Here is a 14,043-nt window from a genome sequence, read left to right as displayed (position 1 = left end):
TATGTAAAGTGTTTTGATAAATTGTGTATTTTCATGTTTTCAAAATATCCTGCAAAACAAACTAAACTATAATAACTTTGTGTTATTCAAATGTTGCATGAAAATACTGGGTGGCTTAGTGCAAGATAAACATTTTAGTTTGCAGTGTTGTGGTGAATTGACAGTAAAGCACTGTGTTGGACTGATACACAGTGGATGTGGTGCTCATGGTCAGATTTAGATCACATTAAGTGTAGCAGAGATCAATTTGCATTTAAGCTGATGATGCTTAGATTAATTCCCTGGATTCCAACTTTATATCAATTAGATAAAGATAGTATAAACTATGTAGTGTCGATGTAGGAAATGAAAATAAGCCAAGATGTCTGTGAAACAGCTGCTGACATTTTGTTGAATTCGTTTGTGTAATTCTGTCACTTGATCAGGTCATCTGATCAGCTCATAATAGAAATTATTGTGAGCTGTGATTCTTTTCCCAATGCGGAGCCACTACACAGATCTTAGGGTTCCCCACCTGCTGCACCCCTGACTGTACTCATTTTACCATTTAGGTGTGGAGGCAACGTCAGCATCTACAATGTAAGCGACAGAAAACAGTTCTTTTCACTGCTTGTGTCCTACATAATGGAGCTGAGTACATTCATTAAAATTACAATTTAGATTTGAATAATATTTATATTCTCGTGTATTAATATTATTTTACTGTTATATTAATATAGTTACTTTTGTACAATATAGTTAGTTACCTTTGTAGAAATGTCCTTCAAGGAGCTACTTTTTACTTTCTTTTTTAGAGTCCAATTCACTGTACTGTTTAAATTTTAGTCGAGTAAAAACATTGCTTCAGTACTTCAACTTTTACTTGAGTATTTTGTTAACACAGGTATCTGTACTTCTACTTAAGAAAAAAAAGTTTGTACTTTTGCCACCTCTGGTGGTCACACTTGCAGATTGAAATAGCACTGACTGCACTTGTTTTTTGGCAGGTTCTGATTTTCTTTCTAATTCAGTAAAAAGGAGCAGATGTTACAGTCCCTGATAGTGCGTTGCTTTAAATGGAGAAAATCTTGAGGGATGGCTGTTATGAGGAAAGGTAGCCCAGACACTCTACCAGTTTGGGACACATCGTCAGTAGTGGACCTTGGAGTCATATGTGTCGGCCAGTATCACTAGACACCCTCATCCAAGGAGGCTCTGCCAGGGTTGATCAGGCCCTGGTGTGTGTCACTGGTTTATGTTAACTTATTATTTCTCTTCTTCTTTCTTCTGTTTAGTTTCCTACAGTTTAAGAACTATAACTTATAGCAAATACAAACAAATACAGAATTATATTTTCACAAAAAAAATTACTAAAGATGATTTAAAAATGTTACAATTTTCCCCAAACTAAAGCAAGTTACATGATTTTCTCTCAATTAGAAAAAAAAAAGTGATCTGCTACTGGGAAGAGGTACAAATACTGAAAATGAGCTGCTATGTGTCTGGTACTTACATCATTTCCCAGCATTTTTATAACTTAACCAGGAAAATACATCAATCCTTTTCTTTTTTCTTTATTCACCTCCATAATGTTTCTTTGTAACTCCTTTGGTTGCTCATACCGAGGCTGCTGGCTACTGGATGGCTCTGAGCTCTGGGTAGCTTTATCTTTATCTTTTTTGCCGTCGTTAGCTTCTTTAAAATGTCTGTGTTCAGTTAAGTGAGGTGATTTTAGTGCCTTATAAGTTTGTTACAAACATTTTCGTGATTCCTGTGGAAGCAGTAAGGATGTACTTACTGTATAAAGTCCAGAAAAACATTAAATATGAATCTGATCCCACTTTGTAGTCAGTCAGCAGACGTAAATACGTGAAGCATTCTGTAAGCGCATTTGTCTTTAGAAGGCAGTCAGAGTGTAGTTTGAAATGAAAACTTCATCCATTCTTGTTAGAAATGATCTTCAAAGGCAGGGAGGATATTTTGAGCACATGTGTGTATGTGTCCATGCAGCTGCTTCCTTTTCATGTTTGAAAATGATTATTATGTGGCTAATCCAGGAAATACACGCCCCTTTTCCGCTTATAGTTTTCAATGCAAACTGCATACTGATTGGTTAACGAAATGTAAATGTCTATTATTTGTTCTCCTTCCATTTCATTATTCTTGATTTTACATTTCACTATGTCCTTTGTCAACAAGCACAAGGATTCAATAATTTAGAAACACTTGCATCGAAGAAGAGTGGGCCATTTGTAGTTACAAATGGCTTTATATTTGATGGAACAAAAAGGATGTTCCACTCTGCATTCAGACAGTAGAAAATGCACAGGGTAACAGAACAGCAGACACATTCACTGAGATATGGCATATACATAATGCAGAAGGCACAGAATACCAGAGAATGTATGATTAATAAGAAACCAGAATACGGGGCAGGAGGTTGGGCAGGAGGAGGCGTAAACAGCAGCAGCTGTGTGTAGCAGGTAGAAGCAAACTGCATAACCAGATCCCGGCCAACAGAAAAAAAGCTAGCACAGTGTGATAATCTTCCTGATAACATACGTAAGCCCCCAATTTATATGACTGCGCAACAAACAATGATTATCATCATGTTTGCGTTAGTTCATTAATCATAAAGTCCTGGAGCTGAAAGTGTTCTTTCTTAATTCCTTATTTTGTGAGGACTCAACGACATTCAGTATTAATTATCTGAAATACTGAAGAAGCTTTAGTTTGATAAATGATCTCAGTAATGAGTCTGTTTTATAACTAAAACTGCATTTATCTTAAGTTGAACACTGGGGATAATATGCTATTGAGGAACCTAAAATCATAGTTTAAATATCTATACTGAGGCTGTTTTTTAAGGCTGAGCAGGAATTAGTTTGATCATGTGTTTGAGTTTTGGAGCACTGTTGCTTTTCCTCACCTCCATTAGATCACCATGTGGGCGAAGCCACCTGATGGTTTTTTTTTTTTTTGCTTTCTCACAGTCATTTTCTCTGCAGGCCAAATGCTATGCCAATCATCAGACCCCCCCATGTAATTCAATAAACAGACCTGAGGCCTTCTGGTGCTGCTGCTTCTATGGGGAAGTCTGTCTAACTAGCGCACTTCAATCAACTCTCAGGCTGTAGCCGGAGCTCCTCAAATATAGCTGTCAGAATTTCCAGCCTTTAGAGATCTGCTGGAGTCTTTAGTAACAGCGAGTTAAAACACAAACTCCTCTTGACAAGAAACGCAAGTTTGATCATTTATAGTGTTTCCTCTGGTATTTAGAACAGTGAAATACTTAAAAAATTTCACAGTTACCTAAAGGAAAATACATCCCCAAAACATTAGATCCATAAATCAAGGTACTAGCTACAAGTCATTTTTTGTAGAGGAGTCAACTTCAGTTGCCAAAGAGATGAAGTGCAAAGCTTTTCTAGCCTTTCCCCACAGGGGTCCAATCCATCATCTGCTGATCTGCCTCTGAGTCTCTATTAGTCCCTCCCTCTCATTAGGGAAATAAAAGCCTTAATTGGAAATTGTGTTAATTCTCTGACATGTTTGAAACTGGATCTCCCCTTCTCTTTCTCTAAATTGGAGACACACTTGACAAATTTGGGGAGGCAGCTCCACTGATGCATATCCTGGTTTAAATGTTTTCAGCTTCGCCCACTTTCCCCTGTTCACGTCACATTATGAGCTCAATGATTAATGCCTTCAAAACTCACAAGCATGCTGGTTCACCAAAATTAATCGGCGGCGCATAAAAAGAATTTTGTTTTGAACAAAGAATAATCATGTTGATGACTAGTACAGCATAGGGGCTCATTGCTTTCGTCATGTAGGAAACACTCAGAAATAATAAATATATACTTAAAAAGATGTGGCTCGCAAAGGGCCTAGTTTATGGTTAGTATTGCTGTCAGGATTGGGGATGTTTCATCAGTCTCGAATGTGATCACTTGAAGCAATATTCTTTTTTAAAAAAATGCTCAGGTGAAACTACAGACTCTAGTTTCTATCATATCACCGCAGCCTGATGAAAAACATGTTTTTATAATGCAGTGAGCAAAGGAGACGGGACCACATTTGAAATGTTGCTGAAATGTTATTCTGTGTTGAGACAGTGGGGACGTAATATTGTCTTTTTATGTTCATCAAGACGTTATTGAGAACATAACGGTGTATGCGTGTAACAAACAAGAGCAATCCTGAAACAACAGAGGCCATTGAGAATTATATATTTATTTATTTCAAAAAGCCGTTGTAAAGCTCTGTTACAAGTTGTTATTGTCATCATTAATTGATCTTGCTGTCTTTTCAGACACTTATGTGTCTGTGGAATGTATGGCTGGTATAATACCAGATATTTAGCAGTCAGTACTACTGAATTTCTGCTACCTATTACTGGATGCTCTTGCTAACAGTAACAGAAGAATTACACGACTCAACAGAATATCCCAGATACTTTATGTAAACTCTTTTATTAAACATTTAAAATCACTGGCTTGGTGGTGGCAGACTATTTATTTAAAACTGAGTGAAATGTTAGGATGGTTGCCAAGTATCCTCATCAGTGGCGTGCACAGACATTTTGGGGGGCAAGTGCTCCAGGGGGAAAAAAGGGCACTTTTTGCATATGTGGAAAACCTTTTCTTTGTATAATAAAAAAATCGCACAGGTTAAATGCAATTTGACTTTTATTTTCTCCTTTCTCAGCCTCTCTTTCCTAGGCATTATGCTTGCTGAAATTAGTAAATAAATAGACCAAAATGTATGAGAACGAATAAGACTGACTGTGGTCATTACAAGAACAGGGCAGAATGGTCGTTTTCACAGGCAATTGGGAACTGCCTATTTTTCCTTTAGCAAATTAATGTGTTAATGTTGCCAATATGTTACACCAAAAAAAATTAACATGTCTAACCAGTGCTTCTCAAAACTTTTAACACCCCCAACACCGTACCCTTCAAACTACCAATAACAACGTCACTGTTCTGTCACAATCAGGTCACAACACAGTGCGTAAATGTCTGCGAGCATCGCTGAGTCAGTAACAACCAGTTAGGCTAAAGACTGCATCTTTAGACAGTTGGACGGTGTTCTAACTTTCTCACAGGAGACACCTACTAAAGACAGTCAAAGACATTAATTTCAATCTTACCAAAGTAGGACAGTAGTTGACGTTAGTTATGGAAAGGCTAATCCACAAAAACGGAGAAACGTCCATAATTCTATTATTCATAATCATGTCAAGGTTTTAGGTTTTTCTGCAGTTCCATCTCTAAAAAGTGTGATGTCTTCCCGTCACTGACTTCAGTTTGAAAACTTTGTATTTATTCACAGATTTCCGTGAGATCATCCTAAAATTTGTAACGAAAAATGGGCTCAAAAGAGCCCTCTGCCTAACGGCATGTAGCCTATAGCATAACGTGATATTTTCAATAGTGTATGCAAAAAGGTCGGAATTGATGGAGAGTGGGGTTGCCTAAATGGTTTAGGTTACATTTTAAATGTGTCGTTTTTTTGTTTATCCATATGGATGGATGGAGGGGTAAGCTGGCAAAGTTTGTCATGTGCAGTTTCTGACAGGCTACTTCACAACAAAACAATTGCAGGTTGGTCTTAGAGGGCAAACAGAATAATTTCACTCGATTCATGGGTTACCTGACTGGTTGGGAAGGGAAAGAGCTGCCGTGTTGTCCGCCGTGGCTCCCAGTCGCTATAGTCAGCCTACTATGCCTACTCCAAGTAGTCCTGTGTCATGCCGCTGCTACACGCCTCACAACAAATGAACTGCAAGCGTGTTCACGTGACACGGTGACAGTGAAAAAGCGACAGGGTTCGGGTGTCTTTGAAGAAGGGGCACAAATCAAGCCATTATTTTCACACCTTTTTAAATCGCGCAGCTTTAAAAAAAAAAAAAAAAATCACGTCTTTCAAAAGGGCACTTTTTTGGACTGAGGGCAAAAGGGCAAGTGCTTCAGCACCACCTCGTCTCTATCTGTGCACGCCAGTGATCCTCATATGTTTTTGTATTATACAGTGTATGTATTATTTATTAATGTAATTTCACTACTCTCTTACTAGCACTACAAAAAGCAACAATTAACATTTTGCTTTAATAATTTGGGTTTCAAAAGGTTTCATGAGAGCTGGTTCTGCTGACATCCTTTGCGGCATTACAATGGTAAAATAAATATGTATGAATGCTTTTCAGGTAAAGCCTTCCTTTCATGTCTGACCTGGACTGGACTGGGTGTCTAAAATACTCGCTTTTGATCAAAAAGTGATTATAATAACACTGAATTGTGGTCAATTTTGTTTAAAAAATTAATTATAAAATCACTGAAACACTGATCTCTTGATTAATTAATCTAATAACTCTTTCAGTTCCATTTATTAGTAGTGTTTGTGTTGCTGCTGGTAATGATATTTGTATTGGCCTCAAAATCCAGTTCTGATGTGGCTACTGTTGCCAGACAAGGTAGGGGAAATTGCATTTAAATGCTGGCACATTTGAGTTGGAAGTGTCACAATTCTGGATATCAATTTTGATATTTGTATTCAGCTGCCAGCTTGGCTTACGCATTAGGGGCGTGTACTTTGGAAAATTTGGACAGAGGAACGTTTTTCATTTGTGTTTGGTTCTGTGATTGCCAATACTGGCTGATTCTGGCGCATTGTTCATGAGTAGTCTGGAATAAGTCCAGCAATCAGGCGTGTTTGATTAAGGTCCCTGTTTGACTACCTGGCGTCATGCGAAGTGCGAACACTAGAAAGATTCACCCATCAACAAAGTGGCCCTTTAACGGTGCACCAAAAGCAAAGGAGGAAAAAATAATAATAACAAAAAACAGCACAAGCAGGAATCAATCCTGACCAGGGCGTTTACCTATAGCTGCCACGGTTTAGTTCACAGCTCTAAATTTTGTGCGGCTGTTTAGCATATGAATGATGAGATATGATAAAAGGAGTTTAGAGAGGGCTGATGAATATGTGTGGTTTTGAAGCGGTTCTTGTGTGATCGTGTGCAGATGAGCGCGTGGGAGGCGTCGTGTGTGTGTGTGTGTGTCTGGAAGTGTTTGCTGATGAGGGTGACATTTGTGCTCACAGTGAGAGATTTAACCACAAGCATCTGGGACTCTGAACCCTAAAACGTCAAGCCAGGAGAGGTAAGAACCAAGCTCAGCCTGGTAGTTTAGTCCTTTATCCTCCACATGTATGTGTGTCAAAGTGAAGATGCTGCTCTCCGCACACTCCACACAGGATTTCAGCACTCTGCACATACTCTGTGGATTCATCACCTTAGCAACCGGTCGATTGAAAGATGATGAATCATGCCAAAGACTGCTAATTTCTTTGCAGTTGTCAAACATGAACAATGGTAAGAAAGAGTCACAGAAACGTCACGGCAGACAGAATGGTGTGTGTGTGTGTGTGTGTGTGTGTGTGTGTGTGTGTGTGTGTGTGTAAACTTGAAGAACAATCGAAAGAAACAGAAAGGAAGAGTGGCAAAAAATGAGGCTAATCGGAGGATGGTGATAGAAGTACGAGTTGTGGTGGTGCTTACTGTTTATACTTTTCACTAACCAATAGGCACGTGCAGGATTGATAGCTATACACGAATGTAAATATAGATACAAGCCCCTGACAATTTCAGGTGAGAGCAGATGGTGTTGATGCTGTATGATTTGATTTCCTCCGTGGCTCCAGTGAATGAAGCTGCAACAACACCTCTGACCTCATCCTCTCGATGTTTTATTGAGCCTGGATGCTCTTCCTGACAAATAACAGTCTTTGTTGTCAAGAGGGAGGGTCTGAGAGGTTCATCTGAGAAACATTAGTGCCACACAATAATAGCAGTGATGGTATAAAAGACACCAATTGAACACAGACATGTGTCAGCTGTAATACACTAGGATTCTGGGAATAGCATATTAAAAAGAGGCAGCCCTCAGATACTGCCAGCCTGGTATGCTGCTACTAATTCAGCAACAAGATGCAAATGTGGCTTCAGTTGATTCCTGTAGAATCAATAATAATGCAGTGCATGAACAATTTATGTCGTGCAGTATACTGAAGGCAAACAGCTCCCACTGCTGGTAAAGATGCTGGAGGCTTGTGCTGCGACAGAGACTCGGCTGCTTTTTGTAACGCTTTGAGCTTCAGAGTCTGTTTTCCAGTGGGGTTGGAAATGTGCCACGATGGGTGGTTTACTGACCAAGATGCCGTCACTAAACCACTCACTGCCTAGAAGCAAAAGATGCTCAGACTTCTGGTACGCAAAGTAATCAGCCATGATTTTGACAAATAATTACCTCTTTAGGTTGTTTATCTGCTCTCTTTTCTCCTGCAGAAGATAAATAACATTATTTTATCCCGGCAGAGCGCTCATACATCACTGGTTGCAAATGGTCTTATAACGAATTTGTGGAGCAACCTTGAAAAAATGATCTCATGCAACAACCCTTTGTTTATTTCACTGTTCTGTGTATCGTTTACCACATAGATCTCCATGCCAAAAGAAAATGTAAAAATTAAACACTGATCAGGCAGCAGTCTTGGCAGCATTTACTGATTTTCTCTGTTTTATAAAATGTGTTTATGGTCAAAACTGTTACTCGAATAAAGGAGAAATATTATGTTTTATGCATGTTTTGTTTGTTTTCTGGTGATTTATAGATCTAAAGCAGAATTGCACACGAGAAAACAAAAGTCACTCCTCATTTTGTATCATTTGCTAGGGAAAAATAGACTTATATGGAAAGACAGTACAATTCTAACAAGCTTGACAGCCTGTGATTTTGTGTCCAGTTCTCGTGTAATTTGGCATACCTCAAACCCACTGAGACCATTTCTCATGAGATCTTCGTGAAGGGCCGTCTGCTTCTCTCGGGTGCTGCGTCAGGTCTCTGCTGGATGTTTTTAAAATATCTTAAGGGCATGATTTTCAGACACAGTTCATCTGCTGTAAGTAGTTTTACGTCTTTTGTCCTCCATAGATTACTCAAATCTTTAAGGGATGCACTGCACACAGTGCTTTAAATATTCCAAGTTTTTTTCTAATGGATATTTGGGAATAAAATTGTTGGTTAAATTGTTGAATTCAGCTGAAGAAATGGGAATAAATGATGCATTTTTGTGACAGGACCTTTCCCATTTTTATTTAAAGAAAATACTTAATAATACTTTTTAACTGATTCTTGCAGCTCTGCAAGAGATTAATTAGTATTTAAGATGTTTCATCATTACTAAGTCACTAACTCAAAATGAATCTTGACATGCTTGACACCAGCTGATGTTATTTTTGCCGTTACGGGCCTGATGATGTGTAACCCTGTAGTGTGAATGTTTGTGGGAGCTGGAGGTGTGGAATGTGCCATGTCCTGGTCACAGTGTTCCCTCCTCTCTACCGGTCACTCAGCAAGAGAGTTCCTGTGGGCAGAGTGAGAGAGCATCACACTCAGCCCACACATTTGTCCTCCAAAAACCACAGTCATCTTCATAGGCAAAAAAGAAGCGAAACAAATAAGGCTGTGATGCTTTGGGGCATATAGTCAAAGATTTGTAAAAAGTATGTCAGATAAATGCTACTATCAGATGAGACTATAAATGACACTTGAGGGTGGCTCAACACGTCTAAATGCTTCCTTTCTTGAGTTTTAGCCAAGCTTTTTCTCAAAGAAAAAATACATGAGAAATTCATAAATGGACATGTGCAAGAGAACGAACTGGCTTTGTAAGAAATTATTTAGTAAATACTTGCTTACTAAGTAGTTGCGATGATTTTATTTTTCAATGTTGACCTTGACTTCATCCAAGCCATTTCCACTTTACAAATAAGCACAACCCAAGGCAGTAACAGTGCATGCTTCTGTTTCTGGAAGTCATACACTATTTATAAGGAGGCTGATCTTGTGTATTATTCATTAGAGAGGCCCTTGTCTAAGACGTCTGCTGCATAAATTCAAGTTGGATGCTTTTGAATTACCCAATGCTGTCTAGTTGCCCCCTGTCAGTTTAGCAGTTCAGTGAACAAATTGTCCTTTGCCCCTTTTTTTTGTACCTATCAATGTACCCTACAATAATACAACAAATAATGCCAAAAATAACCAAACATTTTAAATTTGGGCCTTTTGCTAATGATTTTCAAGCCAGTTCTTCTTACTTACCTTTGGCATTTTCCCTGTTTCCTTTCTGTAAGAAGCTAGCTGAAAACTTTGGACTACAAAATATGGCTTCTTGACAGGCTGGATAAGAGCCAGAGATTAATAACCAGAGTTGGCAAAAGTACAGACATTCTGTTCTTAAGTAGAAGTACAGGTACTACTGTTAAAAACTACTCCAGTAAAAAGTTCGACTTCAACAACTTCAAAAAGTACCAGCTCTGAAATGCATTCAAAGTAAGAAAGTTAAAGTAGCTCTTTGGAGGACGTTTCTATTTTTGTGCAAAGCTAACTGAACCTTGTGCAATTTTAACACAATGATAAAATAAGATTAGTAGATGGAAATACAAACTTTAGTTTAACTTTTTTATACTAATTATATACGGCTTGAATCTAAAGATTCTGAAAAAAGCTCTATTTTCTGTTGCCTACATTGTGGAGGGTGACTTTTCCTGTAACCAGATGTTTCATAAGTTGTCCTGTCTGATTTTCGTCCTCTACACTGACAGTGCACTGTTTATGCTGTCTTTTTTTTTACAGTTTTTTCTGATTGCTTAAGCACACTTTTTGTAACTATTGGCTAATTTTGCAAAACTCTTCACACAAATAAGAAAACCTGTCACCCAATCATCAAAACATTGTAGTTCTCTTGCAAAAGCAAACACAGCTAGATTAACTCTTCACACCTTCGTAAAAATGGTGTTTCCGTATCAAACAGTACACACAAGCCATCATCTCCTAAGCACACAATGCGCCAACTGCACACTGATGGTATGAATACAAAACACATCTGGCTTTTGCTTTCTCTGTGCACAAGGTAGGCTATGTCAGTTTGAGCTCATACTTCTGTCATAGATCCATAAGCATAGAGGGATCCAAACTTCAAGTACTGGTGTTTATTCAAACACATCAAAACAAACACAAGTGTTTATTTCCAAGTATAGGATTATTTGCAATCGCCATAATGACTATATGGGTTACTTGGTCTGCAGTGAACATGCTTCCTCTGCCCCCAGCATCTGGTCATCTAGCAACTCTGTAAAGTAACAATTTCAGTATTTTTACATCAATGGTATTGGTGTGTTTCTCATTGGCATATGGCAGTGCTACAAATCTTTGTGCGAAGTGACTGTACTAACCGATTCTCATTTCAAGATGTCCTTATGGTACTTGCTACAGTGTAGCAGCTCGAGTTAGGCTGGACCCGTTGGCCAGCTACCCTCAGGGTCATTCCACGGTTGATTACATGGTCCACTATTGTAGCTCTGATGTCATCAGCAATTCTATTTCTTACTCTTCCTACCCTTCCTCTCCCCCCTCCTCGTCTTCCTCTTGCTCCTCCTTGTCCTTGTCGTCCTCTTCATCCTACTTCTTCACCTCCACGTCCTCTTCCTCGGCCTCCTCTACTTCTCACTCTTTCTGCTCCCTCCATTGTACTCCGCACACAGCTTACCTGTATTATAGTGCTTAGGCTGATTGCAAAGTGAACTAATTATCTAAGAAAGTTTTGACATGTGAAAGTGTGCCAGACAGTTGGCAAATTAGTGTTAATGATAGCCATACATGTGTATACTTTTGCTAGGAGTGTGTTGGAAATTTGGTAATTGAGTGTTGTGCAGTGAATTGTGCCTACAGTTTTGCAAAGTGTGTGTTACAAAATTGCAAACTGAGTGCAAAGCAGTTTTTGTGCTTTTAGTTTTGCAAACTCAGTGAGTGGTTTTGCTATAAGTCTGAATAGTTTTAGAGATTGTGCTACAGGAATCACAGTTAGGGTTTAAGCATTCAGAAAAAACTGTAAACGGTATAAAGTTGGTATGAAGGTGGAATTCAGTCAATGAATCTAAGCATATGAATCTGTGCTACACTTGATGTAACCTAACTCTGAGCATTAAACCACACATGAAACCTCCACTAAACTACAGAGTATTTTCATGTAACCTTCAAATAGCAGTTAGTCTACTGCAGTTTGTTTTACAGCATATTTCACAATATGAAAAAACATAGTGTTACATGTACAGGCCCACTATCTAATTTAAAAACACAAGGACTTGCATGTAAACTTTAAATTCCCAGTTTATGAAATCCCACTGAGCATCATAACATTTAAATCTAACCTCTCTTCTCCCTCTCCTCTCCTGTCTTTCTTATTTTTCTCCATCTCTGAATGAAGCTAGCTCTCTTTCTTTTCCTCCCTGTGAAATACAGCATCTGGACCTTTAGCTAGCAACAAACTGTAGACACAAACAGTTTGTGTGTTTGCTGATGTTTGCTGAGCTGATTGAAACATTGCATTTGAAATTACCTGACACTTAAAAAGCGTTACTCCTTTTGCGCTCGCTCTTCTTTTGTAGTGCTAGCTAGATGCTGAAGAACCACAACCGCAACTTATGGACACCTGCAGGAAAAACCCCCAAAACAAAACAACCCTGTCACACTTTTAACCCCTACATTTTGGCACATGTCATCTCTTTTTCTGTGACATTCTCTGGTGATTAATAAACTTTCCTTTCATGTGTTACTGTTTAGGTTTAAATTGGTTTGATATTTAGAGGCCCGCAGTGACGAAATAATAACTCTTCCCAAATGGGTTAAACAGAAAGTAAAAGGCTGTTTTTAAAATGTAAGGAGTAGAAAGTACAGATATTTGTTTAAAAATATAGGGAGTAAGTAAAAAGAAGTCAGAAACAAAACTACTCAAGTAAAGCCCAACTACGGGAGGGCTCAGGGTGATCCAGCTCTAACTATAAGCTTTATCAAAAATGTCATCCCCTGCTTGTCATTCAAAATAAAAACAGGTTTAAGGCTTCACTTTTCAGACCTGGCATCTGTGTCTGTCATTCATGCTGTCTGTGGTGTTGACCTGAAATACAAAATCCCCGTTGGTTTCCTGTTTAATCTATACCAAAGCCATTGCAGTTCAAGATGAAATATGAATAACTTTGAACCTCTACATTGTAACCCTTCCTGCAAATGTCCTCTATCAAAGTATTCTGTGGGCAATATTACAGCAGTCCAGTAAGTAAATACTCATTATACTCATAATGGTTCTTTTGAAAAAAATATCTCTGATGGGAATAATAAAAATAAATATAAGTTATAGAAAAATAATAATATATTTTCATGTATAATTTGAGTGTGAATAGTAACTAAGGTCTTTAGCTTCCAGATACACCAGGCAAACAAAGAAAGATATACATGTACTAGAAAGTGAAAGTTTCCTACTGAGTAAAAGTAATATTATAAGTACATTAACTGAATGGTTAAAGGCAAATTCAAACAAGAGTCAAACTTGGGGAAAAGAATTGTTGTTGGAAGGTTGAACCAGAGGGTTTTGGTTGTTTATCTGGTTCCCCACTGGCCACTAAGAAGTTAGCAGCCGTTCTTTCTGTTGTCCAGAGAGTTAGTCATTACATTATTACATAAAATGTCTGCATGGATATATGTATAAATACACCATAAGGCATGTCAAACAGGAAGCCTGATTTTGGTGACCATACATTTGTGTGCAATTGCATTTTCTTTGACTTCCTGAGGAGGGCAGCAAAACACCTGCATAGTTTAAAACAAGAGACCAGCTCTGCAGCTCTGTCTTGGTCTCCTGCAGGATCTGTGAGCCTTGTCGATAAACTCTAGCTTCTTAGCTCTTCAAACACGAATTCTGTGAAATGTTGGGGAAAAGGTCATGACATTTCTCATGTGTGGCACACAGTACAAAGTGTTACCATGAGTTGAGAGAAAATAGAAGCATTACTTCCTCAGGGGGGGACGATTTGAATACTTTTATTTAACAGAAAGTTGGGAGATTTTGAAGCTTTTTCTTTTAAATCTGATTTGAGTAGTGAAAAAATGTAAATGTATACATTGCTTTTGAATTGCTGCTTTTGGTTGCTCCCTTGTTCACAAG

Source organism: Aulonocara sp. 'chitande type north' Nkhata Bay, linkage group LG20 (genome assembly GCF_057382095.1).
Source record: "Aulonocara sp. 'chitande type north' Nkhata Bay isolate Kocher_YH1m ecotype deep benthic linkage group LG20, A_spYH_male_GT1.1, whole genome shotgun sequence".
Lineage (NCBI taxonomy): Eukaryota > Metazoa > Chordata > Actinopteri > Cichliformes > Cichlidae > Aulonocara > Aulonocara sp. 'chitande type north' Nkhata Bay.
This window is presented reverse-complemented; position numbering follows the sequence as displayed.